Source organism: Ostrea edulis, chromosome 9 (assembly GCF_947568905.1).
Source record: "Ostrea edulis chromosome 9, xbOstEdul1.1, whole genome shotgun sequence".
NCBI lineage: Eukaryota > Metazoa > Mollusca > Bivalvia > Ostreida > Ostreidae > Ostrea > Ostrea edulis.
Window position 1 is genome coordinate 71,639,256 of NC_079172.1, and position 20,000 is coordinate 71,659,255.

At 34.7% G+C, this 20,000-nt stretch overlaps 1 protein-coding gene across 2 annotated transcripts in view; it reads right to left on the reverse strand.

The window, feature by feature from the left end:
* The window catches only part of LOC125658135 (uncharacterized), a 65,878-nt gene that overhangs the window by 44,914 nt on the left and 964 nt on the right, over window positions 1-20,000 (reverse strand). The window lies entirely within an intron of this gene.

The following is a 20,000-nucleotide window of genomic DNA, read 5'->3' on the forward strand; positions in this document are numbered from 1 at the left end:
AAATAATATGCAGTCAGAACGAGTTTCGAATGACAATGGGAAAAAACCAACCCTTACTGAACGGTGAGTGATAGCTGAATAAATTGTGAGCACACGATGAACGAGGATCACAAAACTGTGAACGAACAACGAACGCTGAACGCAAGGTGAACGAACGATGAGTGAATGATGAATGAAGGAAAAACAATTAATGTTTCCTCATGTGAACTTTAATTCCCTACTGTAGCCACACCCTACCCCTTAGAGTCATGATTAGAACAATGTCCAATAGTTGTGGCTATTTGCATTATTTAATATGACTAATTGTGACACTGTTGCTCTTCAGAAGAAGGAAAAAAAAACATTTCCCCGACGTACATGTATTCCCATTAATAAAAGATGTCCTCTGTTGTGCCCCCCCCCCCCCCCCCCCCCTCTTCCCTCGAGGTGACAATTTGAACAACTTGAATCTGCGCCACCTGAGGATGTTTGTTTATAAATATGACCCAAGTTTTTTTCTTTCTATATATACCCCCATGTAAACATATGTTACCCTATTCCACCCCCACCAACACCCCCACCCCCCGAGGCCGAAGCTGTCACAAAAATTTGATTTTCTGGTCCAAAGGTTCTTTAGAAGATTTTTAATAGATACATTTCTAAATTATCTACCTTTATAAACCTTTTGATCCTTTATTTAAAAAACATGTGAAACCCCATCTACGTTAAAACTTTGACTGAACCTGAAACTGGCTGTGTGCCTTTGGGGAAGTAAAAAAAATGTATCAAGCTAAAAGACACATATAACGAATATCAATCAATTTCACAACCCTATAAAAATGTAAACTTCAGAGTAAGATAAACAAGGGACACTGAAAGCACCAGAGGCGAGATTAGGTGCCCAGGAGGAGAATCTGATCACAGCGATCCGTTGTCATATGGTTAGCTTTGTTTAGATATTTGTTAATGACTTAAAATCTTCCAAAGTCATATTTGTCGAACATTATCAAAATGAATAAAAATAACAACGTTAATATGTACACCCTGCGACCTCTACATATAACTATGGTAAAGTGCTTTGTTTTAATATGGACACAACAGCTGCAACGAATGGAAAATCTAATATTCACAAAAGTCGATTATACGACCCTGAATTTTATCTTTCTCAATTTCCAATCGTCCCAGCAGTATAATTAGGATTCAGGGTAAGTTTTAACAGCCTCGGGGACAGCTATTGTCATTTTAAATTCTTTTCTTGACAAGAATAGCGTTCTTGTCGTCACGTGAAAGCTTATCAAATTTTAAATATGAAGCGATATCTATTTCATCGAATTCAATGCAGATTCCGGGAATGCAATCCTTCATAATAAGAATGAAAGCGAAGATAACGAACAGTGATAATATATCAGCTGGAGAAGAAATAAGTATTTACCGCCAGGAAACGTTGAGATAAAAGAACGTATCATGAATAATCTGCTAAAGTACAAAAGAAATGCATTAAATTCACTTCCGTGTAGGTTTATTTATATTGGGGAATGCATTATCGGTAGATGTTGTATTTTCTTTCCTTAGGGTGGTGGCGTAAGATTTCTCGGGTTCTAATCTATTGACCTCGTTGCGTTTTAAATGTACTTGTGCATATGATTTTAGCTCACCTGATCTGAAAGCTCAAGTGAGCTTTTCTAATCGCCTGTTGTCCGTCGTATGTCCGTCTGTAAACTTTTTACATTTTCGACTTCTCCAGAACCACTGGGTAATTTTCAACCAAACTTGGCAGAAAGTATCCTTGGATGAAGAGTTTACAAGTTTGTTCAAATAAAGGGCCATGTCCCCTTCAAAGGGGGAGATAATAACACAAATAGGGTGGGGTCATTTAAAATTCTTCTCCTCAAGAACCACTGCGCCGGAAGATCTGAAATTTACATGAAAGCTTCCTGACATAGTGCAGATTCAAGTTCGTTAAAATTATGGCTCCGGGGATAGGATGGGGCCACAATAGGGGATCAATAATTTACATACAAATATATAGAGAAAATCTAAAAAGTAATTTTTCCTCAAGAACCACTGTGCTAGAAAAGAACAAATTTACATGAAAGCTTCAAGACATAGGTGCAGATTCAAGTTTGTAAAAACGTTGACCCCCGGGGGTAGGTTTGGGCCACAATAGGGGATCAAAGTTTTACATGCAAAGTATATAGGGAAAATCATTAAAAATCTTCTTTTGGAGAAAGTGATTTCGTGACGTCACGAAATGGTAGTCAGGCCTTGGTGGGAATGTTCAAAATATTGTTAGAATATGTCCGTTGTTGGGTTAAGACCTCTGAAGCGACGGATGAGAAGGAAAATCATTTCTGAGGCTAACCTTGTCGGGGAATAGGTTTTTCTTTCGGCGAATTTAATAATAAAATCAATAAAATTGTGCAGGAGAGAGTCCTTAATTGTGCAGGAGGATATTTTGGGCTGTGCAGTAGATCGACCAAAGCAAAACAAGGAGAGTGATGTGATTTTTATTATTTTTATTTTACTGGATATTGGAAATCGATAGTCCGTCATCTCCACAGTATTAGGAATTTATATGTTTTGTAAGAAGTTTTTGGTTGACTTACATCATACTATCATATGATCGAGAAATTATGTCATTTTGGGTGGTTTTTTGTATGTGTGTTTTATGAATAGAATTAATATTCAGTGAGAACACTGTTAAAGAGCAGATATTCATAATTAAGGGATGTTGATTCCCATGTTCGTGTTGTGGGGTGTCTTATGATCAATAGTGTCGAATTTCCAGTAATTTTATCTTTAATGTTTACGTTAAAAAAACGGTATCAAATATTGCATTACTATTCACACAATGTGACGTCACTGTTTTCCCCTTAAAATTACTGAATTTTCCAGCCGATCAGTTCGCCGTAATTATCAAAAGCAGATATTTACCGCTAAAATGATACCTGTTTTCCATGAGATCGAAATGAATTTACACTTTTATGCATACCTTTCATGAAGCATACATTATTTACAGACGCCTGCTTTGTGCAAATAGTCGCGTTCGCTTCTGATAACAAATATCTTTTTTGATGTAGTTTTCGTAGGTTATTTCTCCTTGTTAACATCTTGATCGAATAAGAATCGCGGCGGTGTATTCTGGTACCTCGTGTAAAACATTTCATCTATAAGAGTAATAAAGAAATTACATATTTCTCCGATATATCTGTTTTCTAATCGATATGTGTTTTGAAGATTTTATCCGTAAATTTATAAGATATTAACAAATAACATTTTCAATTTTCATAAATATCTTGTTTTATTTAAAATATTAGAACATCAATCTGAGTCATTTATGTATGTTAGATATTTACACCATGCATCAAATTACAGCGAAATTTGGACTTTAAAATAATGTTTGCAAATAAAACACCTGTTCTACTATGTCGGGGAAAATCACCAAAAATTCCTATAGAATAATTGAGAGCTTGTATCACTCTTTGGATGGTGAAATCATACTTTATAAGAGCTAAGTGTTTTAATGAGCAATTGATGTGATGGGCTATCTTAAATAACGCACAGTTCAGTTTCTACTTCTGCGTACTTTTAAGGATCTATATGTTTAAACTTACAAATATGGAAAATAAAATGTCTTTCCTTGAGTTTTTTTTAACGAGGAATGAAGGCTGAATACATTGCAGGAAAAATGCCTAACCTACGTCAGCGACCTTCATATCTAACAAAGCAAGGACAGCGTGTTACGATTTAACAACATATCCGAGAGCTACAGATCCACCCATTATAAAAAAAACCTACGATTTACGAAGGCCTCATACCGTTGTATTCTTGTATTGCCGTCTCATATAATGTTTAAAGAAATCCTACATAGTTTCCTATTATACTAGTGTCTAGACATACCTTCAAATATTCATTAAAGCCACACATCGACCCGAAGACCCGCAGCGTTAAAAGATTTCGTTTACAAATTGTATAATTTATATATTTCAGACGACATCTATATTGTAAATGTAGTTGGTTAAACAATACACTTCATAGAGATTCCGATCCTACATATTCCAACATTCATATATATATATATATATATATATATATATATATATAAAGCACTAAATAATCACAACTAGGTATTGAAAATTTTCGCCCCAGCCCGGGGTCGAACCAACGACGTACGGCACCCACCGCCTAGCAAGATTGTCAAACCAGTGCGTAAGTCCACTCGGCCACAACGACTTGAGGGGAAGTCGTTGTGGCCGAGTGGACTTACGCAGGGAAGTCGTTGTGGCCGAGTGGACTTACGCACTGGTTTGACAATCTTGCTAGGCGGTGGGTGCCGTACGTCGCTGGTTCGACCCCGGGCTGGGGCGAAAATTTTCAGTACCTAGTTGTGATTATTTAGTGCTTTATATATTAATTAATTGATTTTCACATGTATCGTTTAGATCCTAGGGGTAAACGTAAGGTTGGGTGTTATAATTGTTTGTTTGTGCTTTATATATATATATATATATATATATATATATATATGACAGTGCCCCCCCCCTCCCCCGCTCCCTCGAATAGTAAACTTAACTACCTGGTGATTTCAATTCTGTTCTACATGTATGACCTTGCTATGTAGCCTATATTTTTTTCATACTTGAAGTGTGCATGTAGTCATTGGTAGAACTTTACATATGGTTAAACTTTTTGACTTATCAATTAGAGAGTAGCATTGTATTTATCTACACATGAGTTTGAAAACTAAATTTGTAATGTTTTGAGAATATATAATCTGGTGATTCTTTTAACATTTCTGATATTTACAACTATGTCCTGATATTTTTTATTCTATAGCACCTACATGTATGTATATAGCTATTCAATTTATCTTCCTGATCATGTGGAAGTTAGTAATGTACACTGTACTACAATTATCAAGTATCCCAGAAACGTCATAGAAACATCTAAATTACGCACACAACATCATTATTAACAGGTATAACTATTTCAGAATATCAGAAGAAATTTTTGAGATATTACTTTTGAACAATTCCCCAAATTTATTTTCCATCCTGATCCATACATGATATATTTTTATTTATAAGGGCATAAGTAAATTCCTATGAATTGAGTGAATTGCAAACAATATCATACGATTTCGTCCAAGAAATTTGGCCGAATAATGATGAATAATAGTAAAAAATGTTGGCTGAAAAGGAAACGTTGAGATAGTCCTTTGGAACCCTCGTACACAATGATATTTTTATCTTATCAGTCATTACAAAATTGCAGGTCTTTAAATATGATATTATCTAATCAAAGAAACAATTAACTCAATATACCATCGCTGTTATATATGCAGTACATGTAGTTGCATGTAATTACAACTTTAAGTAGATTCTCAAATGAAAACTTTCAAACGTTCCCTAATCAATCTTCTGATTTCATTTTTTTTATCATGATACATATCTAATAGATTATTTTGATACATTTAGTAAGTTCCTATGCATTGAAAAAGTTTCGAATAAAATTACAGGACTTCGTCTTCAACATTTTGCCTAATGGTGTTTTATGAGAGTGAAAAATGTCCCAGGGAGGAAACTTTGAGATGGCCCTTAGTCTTTCTGAACGGTGACATATTGATTTTATTTCATTATATTGTCAAATATCCAAAAGACTTTCACATATATTTAAAATATTGAAAACTCTAGCGCAAAAATATGAAAAATATTAAGAAGTTCTTTATCAGAGGAGAAAATCCCTTTATGTCACATAATAAAGGTGTCGATATTTTGAGTTGACCCATACACAATATTACTATATGGGCAAAGGCAATTTTTATTTTCTTAATAAAATGCCCAAAGTTCAACTCATCAATGACACAAATTTAATAAAAATCGCTAGGGCAGAAATAGCTGTAACAACCCCTCCCCCTCCCTCCCCGATGCTATTATTTTCAATGATACTGTATCATGTAATATTGCTGATCTGGCAGGTATACAACAAAAGTATTGTCTGAATATTGTCATTTATTATCTGAAAATAAGGAACAAACTAAGGATTATGATTTAGATTTTCAAACACATTCTGAAGTGGGGCCACAATTTGTCCGCAAATTTACAAAGTTTGCTCGTAAATAATTACCAAAGCTACACAACCATGGGGATTTACAGAGATTTAATTGTGTTGTAATTTGTTTACCAAGCATAATCACAAAGCATGCGGTTTTAATCGATATTCTTGGATAGTTAATGAAATATTACAACTACCTACGCTTGCACGGAAGCACGTGTAATGCAAAAACAAAAAAAAAAGCATATCGATGAATATACTCAAATTCATAGATCACACCAATAGTATGTGGAAAAAAATCCTTATCTATTAATTAAATCATGAAATTCAGATGATTTTGATTTAGATATCATTTGAGCACTGTTATGGAAGAATTAACTTCGTTTATGTTCCGACGTTAAGATCATTGCCAAGACTTTGCTTTGTTTTTGCTTGAGACAGGCAATTTTCAGATAATTTCTTCACGCTTTTCGGGTTGTTTCGTTTTCAATATAATTCTGCTCATTCTCTCATCAAGTGGCTAGGTACGTAAGCTTCACTTACCCTCTATCAAACCTTTGTGCAAAATTCTTGTACAACGTTTAGTAATGATTTCAGTGATTCCGGTTTATTTATTTATTTTTTTTGTTTGGTTTTGGGGTTCTTGTTTTGTTTTGTTTGTTGTTTTGTTTTGACAAAGAAATAAAACTCCAAATTGATGGAAACTGTTTCAGTAGTGGTTTCAATTGGCAATGTGATTTTTTAAATTTATTTCCCTAACCTTCGGACTACATCGTGTAGTTATACATGTACATCATGTAGTTATAAATCATATAGCAATACATATTTTAGTAATACTTCATGTAGTTATACATCATGCAGTTATATATCGTATAGCAATACATCGAGTATTAATACATCATATAGTTATACATCGTGTAGTAATACATTGTGTACTGTAGTAATACATCGTGTAGTTATACATCATGTAGTTATACATCGTGTAGTTATACATCGTGTAGTAATACATCGTGTACTGTAGTGATATATTGTGTATCAATACGTCGTGTAGTAATACATCGTGTAGTAATACGTCGTGTAGTAATACATCGTGTAGTAATACGTCGTGTAGTAATACATCGTGTACTGTAGTAATACATCGTGTAGTTATACATCGTGTAGTAATACATCGTGTAGTTATACATCGTGTACTGTAGTAATACATCGTGTAGTAATACATCGTGTAGTAATACATCGTGTAGTTATACATCGTGTACTGCAGTAATACATCGTGTAGTTATACATCATGTAGTTATACATCGTGTAGTTATACATCGTGTAGTAATACATCGTGTAGTTATACATCGTGTACTGTAGTAATACATCGTGTAGTTATACATCATGTACTGTAGTTATACATCGTGTAGTAATACATCGTGTAGTTATACATCGTGTAGTTATACATCGTGTAGTAATACATCGTGTAGTAATACATCATGTAGTTATACATCGTGTAGTTATACATCGTGTAGTTATACATCGTGTACTGCAGTAATACATCGTGTAGTAATACATCGTGTAGTTATACATCGTGTAGTTATACATCATGTAGTAATACATCGTGTAGTAATACATCGTGTAGTTATACATCGTGTAGTTATACATCATGTACTGTAGTTATACATCGTGTAGTAATACATCGTGTAGTTATACATCGTGTAGTAATACATCGTGTAGTTATACATCATGTAGTTATACATCATGTAGTAATACATCGTGTAGTAATACATCATGTAGTTATACATCGTGTAGTAATACATCGTGTAGTAATACATCGTGTAGTTATACATCGTGTACCGTACTAGTAATACATCGTGTAGTAATACATCATGTAGTTATAAATCGTGTAGTAATACATCGTGTACTGTAGTAATACATCGTGTAGTAATACATCGTGTACCGTACTAGTAATACATCGTGTAGTAATACATCGTGTAGTTATACATCGTGTAGTAATACATCATGTAGTTATACATCGTGTAGTAATACATCGTGTAGTAATACATCGTGTAGTTATACATCGTGTACCGTACTAGTAATACATCGTGTAGTAATACATCATGTAGTTATAAATCGTGTAGTAATACATCGTGTACTGTAGTAATACATCGTGTAGTAATACATCGTGTACCATACTAGTAATACATCGTGTAGTAATACATCGTGTAGTAATACATCGTGTAGTTATACATCGTGTAGTAATACATCATGTAGTTATACATCGTGTAGTAATACATCGTGTAGTAATACATCATGTAGTTATACATCGTGTAGTAATACATCGTGTAGTAATACATCATGTAGTTATACATCGTGTAGTAATACATCGTGTACCGTACTAGTAATACATCGTGTAGTAATACATCGTGTAGTTATACATCGTGTAGTAATACATCATGTAGTTATACATCGTGTAGTTATACATCGTGTAGTAATACATCATGTAGTTATACATCGTGTAGTAATACATCGTGTAGTAATACATCGTGTAGTTATACATCGTGTACCGTACTAGTAATACATCGTGTAGTAATACATCATGTAGTTATAAATCGTGTAGTAATACATCGTGTACTGTAGTAATACATCGTGTAGTAATACATCGTGTACCGTACTAGTAATACATCGTGTAGTAATACATCGTGTAGTAATACATCGTGTAGTAATACATCATGTAGTTATACATCGTGTAGTAATACATCGTGTAGTAATACATCGTGTAGTTATACATCGTGTACCGTACTAGTAATACATCGTGTAGTAATACATCGTGTAGTTATAAATCGTGTAGTAATACATCGTGTACTGTAGTAATACATCGTGTAGTAATACATCGTGTACTGTAGTAATACATCGTATAGTTATACATCATGTAGTTATACATCGTGTAGTTATACATCGTGTAGTTATACATCGTGTAGTAATACATCATGTAGTTATACATCATGTACTGTAGTAATACATCGTATAGTTATACATCGTGTAGTAATACATCGTGTAGTAATACATCGTGTACTGTAGTAATACATCGTATAGTTATACATCGTGTAGTTATACATCGTGTAGTTATACATCGTGTAGTTATACATCGTGTAGTTATACATCGTGTAGTAATACATCGTGTACTGTAGTAATACATCGTGTAGTGATACATCGTGTAGTAATACATCGTGTAGTTATACATCGTGTAGTTATACATCGTGTAGTAATACATCGTGTACTGTAGTAATACATCGTGTAGTGATACATCGTGTAGTAATACATCGTGTAGTTATACATCGTGTAGTTATACATCGTGTAGTTATACATCGTGTAGTTATACATCGTGTACTGTAGTAATACATCGTGTACTGTAGTAATACATCGTGTAGTAATACATCGTGTACTGTAGTAATACATCGTGTAGTTATACATCATGTAGTTATACATCGTGTAGTTATACATCATGTAGTTATACATCGTGTAGTTATACATCATGTAGTAATACATCGAGTATTAATACATCATATAGTTATACATCGTGTAGTAATACATCGTGTAGTTATACATCATGTAGTTATACATCGTGTAGTAATACATCGTGTAGTTATACATCGTGTAGTAATACATCGTGTAGTTATACATCGTGTAGTAATACATCGTGTACTGTAGTAATACATCGTGTAGTAATACATCGTGTAGTAATACATCGTGTAGTTATACATCGTGTAGTTATACATCGTGTAGTTATACATCATGTAGTAATACATCGAGTATTAATACATCATATAGTTATACATCGTGTAGTAATACATCGTGTACTGTAGTAATACATCATGTAGTTATACATCGTGTAGTTATACATCATGTAGTTATACATCGTGTACTATAGTGATACATCGTGTATTAATACGTCGTGTAGTAATACATCGTGTAGTAATACATCAGGTAGTAATACGTCGTGTAGTAATACATCGTGTACTGTAGTAATACATCGTGTAGTAATACATCGTGTACCGTACTAGTAATACATCGTGTATTAATACGTCGTGTAGTAATACATCGCGTAGTAATACATCATGTAGTAATACATCGTGTAGTACATCGTGTACTGTAGTGATACATCGTGTGGTAATACGTCGTGTAGTAATACATCATGTACCGTACTAGTAATACATCGTGTATTAACACGTCGTGTAGTAATACATCGTGTAGTAATACAACAGAAATACATGTAAAAGTAAACAAATCATCATGTGTAAAGGGCGAGGAAAAATCACGGCACAGAATGTACCCCCAGGAAGTGGAACTTCTAAAACATTTAAAGACAAAAAAATGATTATGTATATCAAAGTAACCCGCTAGTTTTCCTTTTTTTAAATATTTACTTAGTTGACATTGGTCCCATGAATTTTCAGAGACTCGGGCGTGTTATGTAGTGCGTCTTTATCGTCAACTTCTCTAATCAGAGACATACTCTACTAGTGACTAGCGAGCAAGCTAAAATGATGATGACCGTTTCATAGAAGTATTCAAAATTAAAGCTGAATTTTATCTTATATATACATGCAAATGTCCAATAAACTGGGAAAAAAATCCATTACATATCTGTTTTAAATATATTCTGAACGTGTTCGGGATCCGGGTTAGAAAAGTTCCCCAGTACCCCCTTGCTTGTCGTAAGAGGCGATTAAATGGGGCGGACCTTCGGATGAGATCGCTAAAACCGAGGTCCCGTGTCACAGTAGATGTGGCACGATGAAGATCCCTCCCTGCTCAAAGGCCATAAGCGCCGAGCATAGGCCTAAATTTTGCAGTCCTTCACCGGCAGTGGTGACGTCTCCATATGAGTGAAATATTCTCGAGCGGGACGTTAAGCAACATGTATACACTCAATCAATCAATCCATGATACCAATTTGACTACGAATACTTCCGTTTACCTTATCAAGATATTGGGCTCACGGCGGATGTGACCAGTCGATAGGGGATGCTTACTCCTCCTAGGCACCTGATCCTACCTCTGGTACATGTATATCCAGGGGTCCGTGTTTGTCCAGCTCTCTGTTTTGTATTGCTTGTCGGAGTTTTGAGATTGATCGCTGTTGGTTATCTTCGCCTTTCATGATGATGTTTACATTTAACGAAACAACTATTTCTGAATTGGATTTGAATTTTGATTATACATGTAGGATTATATGTATTAGTGAACGTTTTCTAGTATTAAAGAAAGGTGAAGGTGTGATTCGGCTCACTCATAAGTCCCTTACAATACCACCATGTGCGCGCTGTCCGATGATTTAGGAAGTTGAAGTCAACTCCTATAAACAATTAAACCCTTAGTTTATATTATAATATTCCATACCGTATTCATAAACTGGACAGACTCTATCACAACTCCCACTCATCCTCCATCTATTCGTCGTGTTTCCAGTAATTATAATTCAAAGTGACCAAACAAGCACATGGGATTCACGGCGAATGTGACCGGTCGGCAGGGAATGCGCATTCCTCTATAGGCACCCGATCCCACCTCTGGTGTTTCCAGGGGTCCGTGCTTGCCCAACTCTTAATTTTGCATTGCTTATAGGAGTTATGAGATTGACGACTGTTCGTTATTTTCACCTTGCATGCCTGTAATATCATCTGTAGTTTTTGAATAAAAACCTTCGTCTTTCCGTTTTATATTGGGTTTTTTTAATCAACTGTTATACATTTTGCACACAAAACAATTAATTTGTTTTCACTGTCGTGATTGCGAGTTTTCCATACAATAATTCTTTTATGTATATCATGTGAATAAATTGTCATGTACATGTAATGTAGGTACTACTTTCCGACGTTGACATAGGTAAAGTAAGGGTTACTTTACGTGTCCTTGATTGAAAGTGTACTTTAGCACACGTACACACCCCTAATACTACGATCAGCTGAATTCCATCTGCCCATTCAAATGTTTTACAAAACATATAATAGTGGTTTTTGTTACAATGTACATAAACAATAACATTACAATATGACCTTACAAGAGGTTAATGCACATGTAGGCAAATATTTTAGAGAGCATATTGCAAACATTTAAGTCACAATTTCCTCTGTCTCGTTTGCTTGTTTAGTGGTAAATACTCGCTGACGAGATAAATAGTTAAAATATGAAAGTAAGTATGAAAATATCTAGAATTTATTTTCCTTTAATTCAGTGGAATGTGCAAAAATCAGGAAAAAAATCGATACATACATAGGTCAAATGTAAAGAAAATGACGGATAGAAATATCACTTCTTTAAATTATCATACCGGGATCTCATGCACGATGATACAAATTTTCAACAACAATCGTTTTTGTTTAAATAATATTAATATGACCAGGAATAAATATCAAAAAGCGAAGATCAATCTCACAAATTCCATAAAGAATACAAAATAAGAGTTGGGCAAACACGCCCAATGCAAATACCAGGGGGTGGATAAAGTGCCTCTGTTTACCAGTCTCAAACACGTCGTGTGTCCTCTATCTAAATCAGGTATGAAACTCATTCAGACAGTATTCGACCCAATGACAGGCTGTATTTCCAAATAAGGTCATTTACAGAAAACGCACTTTATGATGTTGTATCCTTTCACGGGTCCAGTGTTTGTAAACCCTTCAACCTGTTTGTTTCATAAATATTTTTCCATAAAAGGACGTTTAATCCAATAATGTGTAAGACAATTTTAGCTGTGATTGGATGGGTGTAATGGCTTAAATGTTAGTAAAAGTGTACTGACAATAGTGTAGACAGAGACGCGTGTAAACAGGTAATGGACGATTCAGCTGATTTTAAAAAGCTGTATTTGGCTATGATCCATTATTTGTCGTCATCAACTATATACTCATGTAAGTGAACCCTATTGCAAATAGATTATACAACGTGTACTCTGGATCAACCTGTACACGCCCTTACTTTAAAGTCATCTCCTCTAGACTAGCTTATAACATATTGTGGCCCAGTGTTGGAGTGTTCCGATCTGCGAGGAAACTTATCTCCCTTGGATACTTTGATAAACTAAAGCTATAAAAACAACACCAGAAGAGTCGAACAATGGTTGCGTTACATTTGATTTACGAGATGAATATTTAGTCGATTTTATGCATTTTCCGATGTCATTTTTATGCGAAGCTTTGACTGCGGAGCAATATAACCTGATACATGTTTAAGAAATAGTGTTATGAACTTCAGACTGTAAATCAACGTGTTACCAGTTTTATGTTGATGCCTCTCACTTTGACATACCTTTTGCCCTTCGGATTATTACATGCATTTTCACCAATACTTGTAATTTTAAATATTCAATATGCTAAATATTTTAAATATTCAATACTACATCTTTTATGTGTAAATCATTTGAAAGTTGTTGACTCTGTCTCCATCAGGGGTGAATCCTGAAAATGTTCAAAGAGCGAATCAAACTTCCAGGCAAGTAATGGCATTCAAAAAGTTACGGTCACTATTATTGTAGTGCATTAGACCACATGCAGTGATTTTTTTTTAAACTAACAACCTTCCTTTTGAATTGGGGGAAAATAGCAACATTTTCCTGAAATTAGGAATTTAAATTCATTTACTGGTAAAAATGTATAAAATTATCAAATATAAGGAATAAGAAAGGTTTTTGTTTGAAGTTCATTTCAGATATCTAAGTGTGAAGCAAATGTGCAAGACTATGTGGTGTTCTTTTTTTTTATCTCGAGTTCACAGAGATACAATGTATATCGAATTGACATATGAATGAAAATAATCATTGTTAACAGATAAAACGTCGTCGATATACATGTATATAAATGTCTCGGTGAAGGCCACAGCAAGGATTTTTCTTCTCATATATAGAAACTTTTGAATAAATTCTGTTACTTTAGAAATTTTTCATAACGCCTTGACATGTAAAACTGTTACTGTGGCATATTGGAAAGGGAACTAACAATGAAAAGTAAAATAACAAACAAATTAACAATCCCTTAGAGAAATTCAATACAATATCAATAGTAGGGCAAACACGGACCTTCCTTGACACAACAAATATGGGATCAGATGCCTAGGAGGAGTGAATATCCTCTGTTAACCGGTCACACCATATCTCTCATGATCAAGTAAAGGGCGTAATCCCTAGTCAAAATCAGTATGTAAAGAAAGGCCTGAAAATTATTATGGAACACGTCAGAGAGCATTAGACCTAAGGAAAGGTTGCATTTGAAAAATAAGATCATTATAACTACCATAGAATTTGGAAAATGCTGACTTAAAACGAAACTGTAAATCCTAGTAACATCAAATTATTTATCAGTACATGTAACTTCAATGTGTTGATTTCGAAATCGATCATATGAAGAACATGCTCTCGCGTATCGAATCAGTTAAGAGACATAAACACGACATGTATGTGCTAATGTCATATCAATATGGGAAGTTAACGTTAAAGAAGCTGCAATCATCCCGTCTGTCATAAAGTTATCACATTGATGTCAACATTTATGTTACAAAATGTCCAATTATGAAGCAGATATGGAAGACTCTGTGGTGCCGTTTATCTCGAGTTCACAGGAATATATCGAATTGACATATGAATGAAAATTAACATTATTAACATATAGATATAGTAATTTCTTCCTACATATATACACAAATTAATATGTGTGGTACTACGCCATCTATGAAACTGTCTGCAGTTACCATTCATGGTTCAATATTTCGATTGATTGATTGATAGCTGTTTTCCGCCACACTCAACAAGCTTTCAGTTATCTGGTGGCGCCCAGTCTTTTATTGGTGGAAGAGAGAACCAAGATACAATGTACCTTCCGAAAGTAAACTGGGAAACTTTCTCACTTACTGGAACGAGCGGGATTCGAACCCGCGCCGAACAGAGGTAAGAGGCCGTGTGATTTTGAGCGCGATGCTCTAACCACTCGGCTACGGAGGCCCCAGCATTTCGAAAATATAAAAATTATGATCACTTGATATTGCAACAATCAAGTACGAAACACGTTGAATTGTTGCGCGAGTACTTCTGAAACAGAATCAGTATATCGAAATTTCCTTTCATTGTCATAGCTTTGGATAATGCTGTATTTATGCATGATTGCAAATCAGAAAGTGTTCAAATATATTACATTGCATACATGTGCATTTCGTAAGGAACTTCAGAATTTCAGAATAATTTTCTCAATCATGGTATTCTCGTTTTATATTTGGAAGAACATTTGAAGCATAATACAAATGCAATATTTCAATAAAAGTGTATTAACATGGTTGTTGATATGTTGCCAGAGAAAAAGAATGCCATCTAGACTATCTATGGTCCAATTTGAAAAAAAAAAATTGGCTCATTTTTCGAGCCGCAAAAACTTTATCAATTTGTTCAACGTGAGGGGGAAAATTGCCCGAAATAAATGAGTCAGTAGTTATCCGACAAATATGCGTGTTTCTTGCAAAAGAAGTTCAAATAAAGTTTAAAAGACACCAAATAATTACAAATTCATTCGATTCCATATGAGACGGAAATTTATAGGTCGTAAGAAATATAAAATTAATCAACCAATGAAGGCATATAATATATTTTAGTGCTCTAGACAATTCTTTAATAGTGTTTTATTCACGACAAGGTTGACAGAAAATATGACAGAAGAGGTCGTGAATCCATTGAGAATAATGTTTTCAGTTTTAGTTTTAAATATATGAAAATATGCATGGCTAAAATAGACAGGTGGTCAAGTATTCCTCGTTTAAAGTCAGCATTTCACAAATTCTATGATCTTTATAATGATCCATTTTGCCCATATAACCTATCATTGGGTCAAACACTGTTTGAAATGTTTCATACAGATTGTTAGGCCGTTCTTGGCACACTGATTTTGACTACGGATTACTCCGTTTACCTGTGTCCAATCGTCCGTGTTTGTCCAACCCCTTATTTTGTATTCTTCGTGGGGTTTATGAGATTGATCATTGTTCGTTATCTTCGCCATTCATTTATAGAAAAGGATCGTTAGAGCATTCTCACAGAACATCATCAATCATCATCTAGAAAATTCAGAACTACAGGACATAGCCGACAATATGAATAAGACTCTCGGCGACATTGCACCAGTAGATGCTAAAAAAAATACCCAATACGTTTGATCACTATGTGTTCAAGAAAACATGACATGATGCATGAAAGAGTGAAAATAACAATCTCATAAATCCTTCAAAGAATAAAATTATCAAGAGTAGAGCAAACACGGGTCCATGGACACATCAGAGGTGGAACCAGGTGTCTCTAGGAGAAGTGAATCCTGTGTTGACCGGTCACACTCGTCGTGATCCTAAATCTTGATCAGGTAAATGGACTAATCCGTAGTCAAAATCAGTGTGTAACGAACGACCTAACAATTGGTATTATATACGTCAGCCAGCATCTGACCTAATTGATGATGGAAAAGCTGAAGCAATCCCGTTTGTCGTAAAGTTGAGTTGTTAGTCTCCCGTTCATGTTAAAAGAAATTTCCAAATATAAAGCAGATATGAAAGACAATGTGGTGTCTTTACGAGTTCACTGGGATATATGAAATGAAAATTGATATTGTTATAGTGCAATAGATAAAACGTCGATATATCTAAATGTCGAATGAAGGCCATAGCAAGAGACTTTTTTCGTCTCATGTATAGAAGCTTTTAAAGCAATATTGCCTCTTAAGAATACAAAAACAGAAAAGCTAATAAAGGAGCATAAATCGTGTCCCTGAGAATTCCAAAGACCGTTGGAAGACCTGATTACTATTGACTACGTAGATATTGTTAATGGGGAACTGCAGCATCTTTTTCATATCACCTTCAGTGTATTTGTGCGTAGAATCAGAGTGGTAATTATGGATGACAAGGGAACTGTGGGAAGTGAACATAACAGACAGGTTTGGGTTGTTTTGCTGTTTTCCGCCACACTCAACAATTGTCAGTTATCTGGTGGCGCCCGGTTTTTATTGGTGGAAGAGAGAACCCAGATACAATGTACCTAGGAAGAGACCATCGACCTTCCGAAAGTAAACTGGGAAACTTTCTCACTTACCGGCGCGGGCGGGATTCGAACCCGCGCCGACCAGAGGTGAGAGGCCGTGTGCTTTTGAGTGCGATGCTGTAACCATTCGGCCACGGAGGCCCTTCATAACAGACAGTGATCAATCTCATAACTCCTATAAGGAATACAAAATAGGGAGTTGGGAAACACGGACCCCTGGATATACCAGAGGTGAATCAGGTATCCAGGAGGAGTAAGCATCCCTGTCGACCGGTCACATCCGCCTTGAGACCTACATCTTGATCATGTACAGAGTAATCCGTAGTCAAAATTAGTGTGCCAAGAACGGCCTAATAATCGCTAAAAATACTCCAGTGAACATTTGACAAAATGATAGGTTGTAATGACAAACTAGTTCAGTATAACGACCGTATAATTTCTGAAATGCTGACTTGAAATGAGACCGTTGAAACCCCTGTAACATCAACTTATTTGTCAGAAGCCTACCTCGATTTAAAACTGATCATACGCAGAGCAAGCTCTTTTGTATCGAAATAAACACAATGTGTCATGTTTGCCCAACTCTCTTATAGGAGTTATGAAATTGATCATCGTTGGTTATATTCACCATTTCGTATAACAAATATGAAGTTATGATTTCTATATCAACTCAAGAAAACCTATCACCAACTATGAATAAAATCAACAGTGCTGTGTCCGTAATTGAAAAAAAAAATTAAAGCTATGGAGGAGGTAGTGCCAGAGTTGTTAAACTTGTTGTTTAGGTATTTGATACACACCAGTAAAGTTTTTCACATTTAGAGAAATGATGTATTGGAAAATAATTGTTTTCCAGTATGTTGATACAGTGCATGTCTTTCAACTCAATACAAATGTCAAGAGATGGTTTATGTTTTAAAATCATTAAATGATTGGGTTTTTATATGTCTATTGTACTGAAAACATGCAACAATGCGCAGGTAAATTAAAAACATGCAACAATGCGCAGGTAAATTAAAAATGCACGAATATCAATATTCCAGTGGGTGTATGTATCACTCGATATAAAATTTTGTACATTGTATCTCTATTGAGGGGTCAATATATATTGTTATTATATAATATACATATGACATCTGATTATGTCCAGGAAGTCGAAGATCCATAACAAATTGTTTTCGGAACCTCCACCTTGTTCATATTTCATGAACAGTGGAAGATTGAGAGTTCATACCCAGTGAACTAAAAAGTCATGGTAAAACATATTTGACTGAAATGTCGAGTTCAAAGGTCAAACTCTCTACATCCGCAATTTCAACTAGGGGCTTATATATATTGTTTTACGTGCACATCGTCTTACAGATATAATAAAATTTTATCATGAAAGTAAACGTAGAAAGGACAGTTTCAAATTGGTACCAATAACCTTGTAGCTACTATCGTAATCATCAAATTGATCTGCAGAAGGTTTCAATCATATTGAATCTGATAAATGAATTTCGAAAAATGAACTATTTCCAACTGTTTTTAATGCTTAGATATACCTACATGCATATGATTCGTACAGTTTTCTTTCAGCATCAACAATACATGTATTTTGTTGTTCTAGCAATCAGAGAACGACGGGTCTCCAACATTGTACCGGAAGTCTTTTCTGAAGGACTACCCATGGGACAAACATGTTCCCTATCGATTTTGGGGTCAAAAGGGCAAAGGTCAAGCCACTCCTAGAGAAGAGAGTACCCGAGGTTTTGTCATGCCCTTTCTTTTCTACACTCAGGAAAGAGGCAATTTATACCTTCTAACAACACCCTCTTGGAGATTGGGGTAAGCGGAGGTATACCTCTTGTTACTGTTTGCTTTTTAACTTTCGAGTAAGTTACTAACTCTAATGCTTTCAATTACTTAACGGCCCATCTGTACTAATATCGAATGTATCGTACTTAACAGCCCATCTGTACTAATATCGAATGTGTAGTACTTAACGGCCCATCTGTACTAATATCGAATGTATATTTCCTTTAACATATCACGTTATGCAGAAACCTTGACACCCCCCCCCCCCCCCCCCCCCCCCTATTACATGTATATTACCAAGCATACGTTTTTGTCAAGTAGATCTAGACAAGTCGACTACTAAATCTTATCATAGTGATTAATTTGACACTTCGTGAAAAGTTCACCGTGTCCGCTACATGTATCATGGTCTAACAATAGACAGTAAATAACGTAGTTCTTTATACATATGTACAATGGTACTGTTTGGGCCTTTCTTTAAAAAGGGGGATAATTATACAATAATGTATTTATTTCGACCAGCTTTAATATTAAAGTTTTCACAATTGAATCAAACTTACTTAAATCATGGTGATATTTTTTTTTTACATCTATTTTGTCCTTAATTATTTACTTTACTAAGGTGAAATTAAAAAAAAAAAGACCCACCTAATTTATTCAACAAATCATAAATAAAATTCTTAGGGTAAATTGTTTTTGTTGTTATTATAGGATTAAACATTCTTTTTGAAGAATTTATCGATATGTAAACTCCGGAGATTTTACTCACAAACTGAATGAAAGTGCGAAGCACTTTTATGTTAAGTTTGTGAGTAAAATGTCCGGAGTTTACATATCGATAAATTCTTCAAAAAGAATGTTTGATTCTTATAATTCCAATTCATTCACTTTATTAACAATTGCAAAAATTTGAATAGTTTCCCCGCACTATGTTATTTGTTTTCAGGCGTGTATGAATACATCGCGTTTTCGTATTTATTGATGTGTAAACTCTTGTTCAGCTTTATTTTTGTCCAATCAAAACAATTGTAATAAATAACAATAACATTGGAATTATAGTAAATTGAAACATCAATGTATATACCACATATAGTAAATCAAAAAAGAATATTTGTTTCTAATA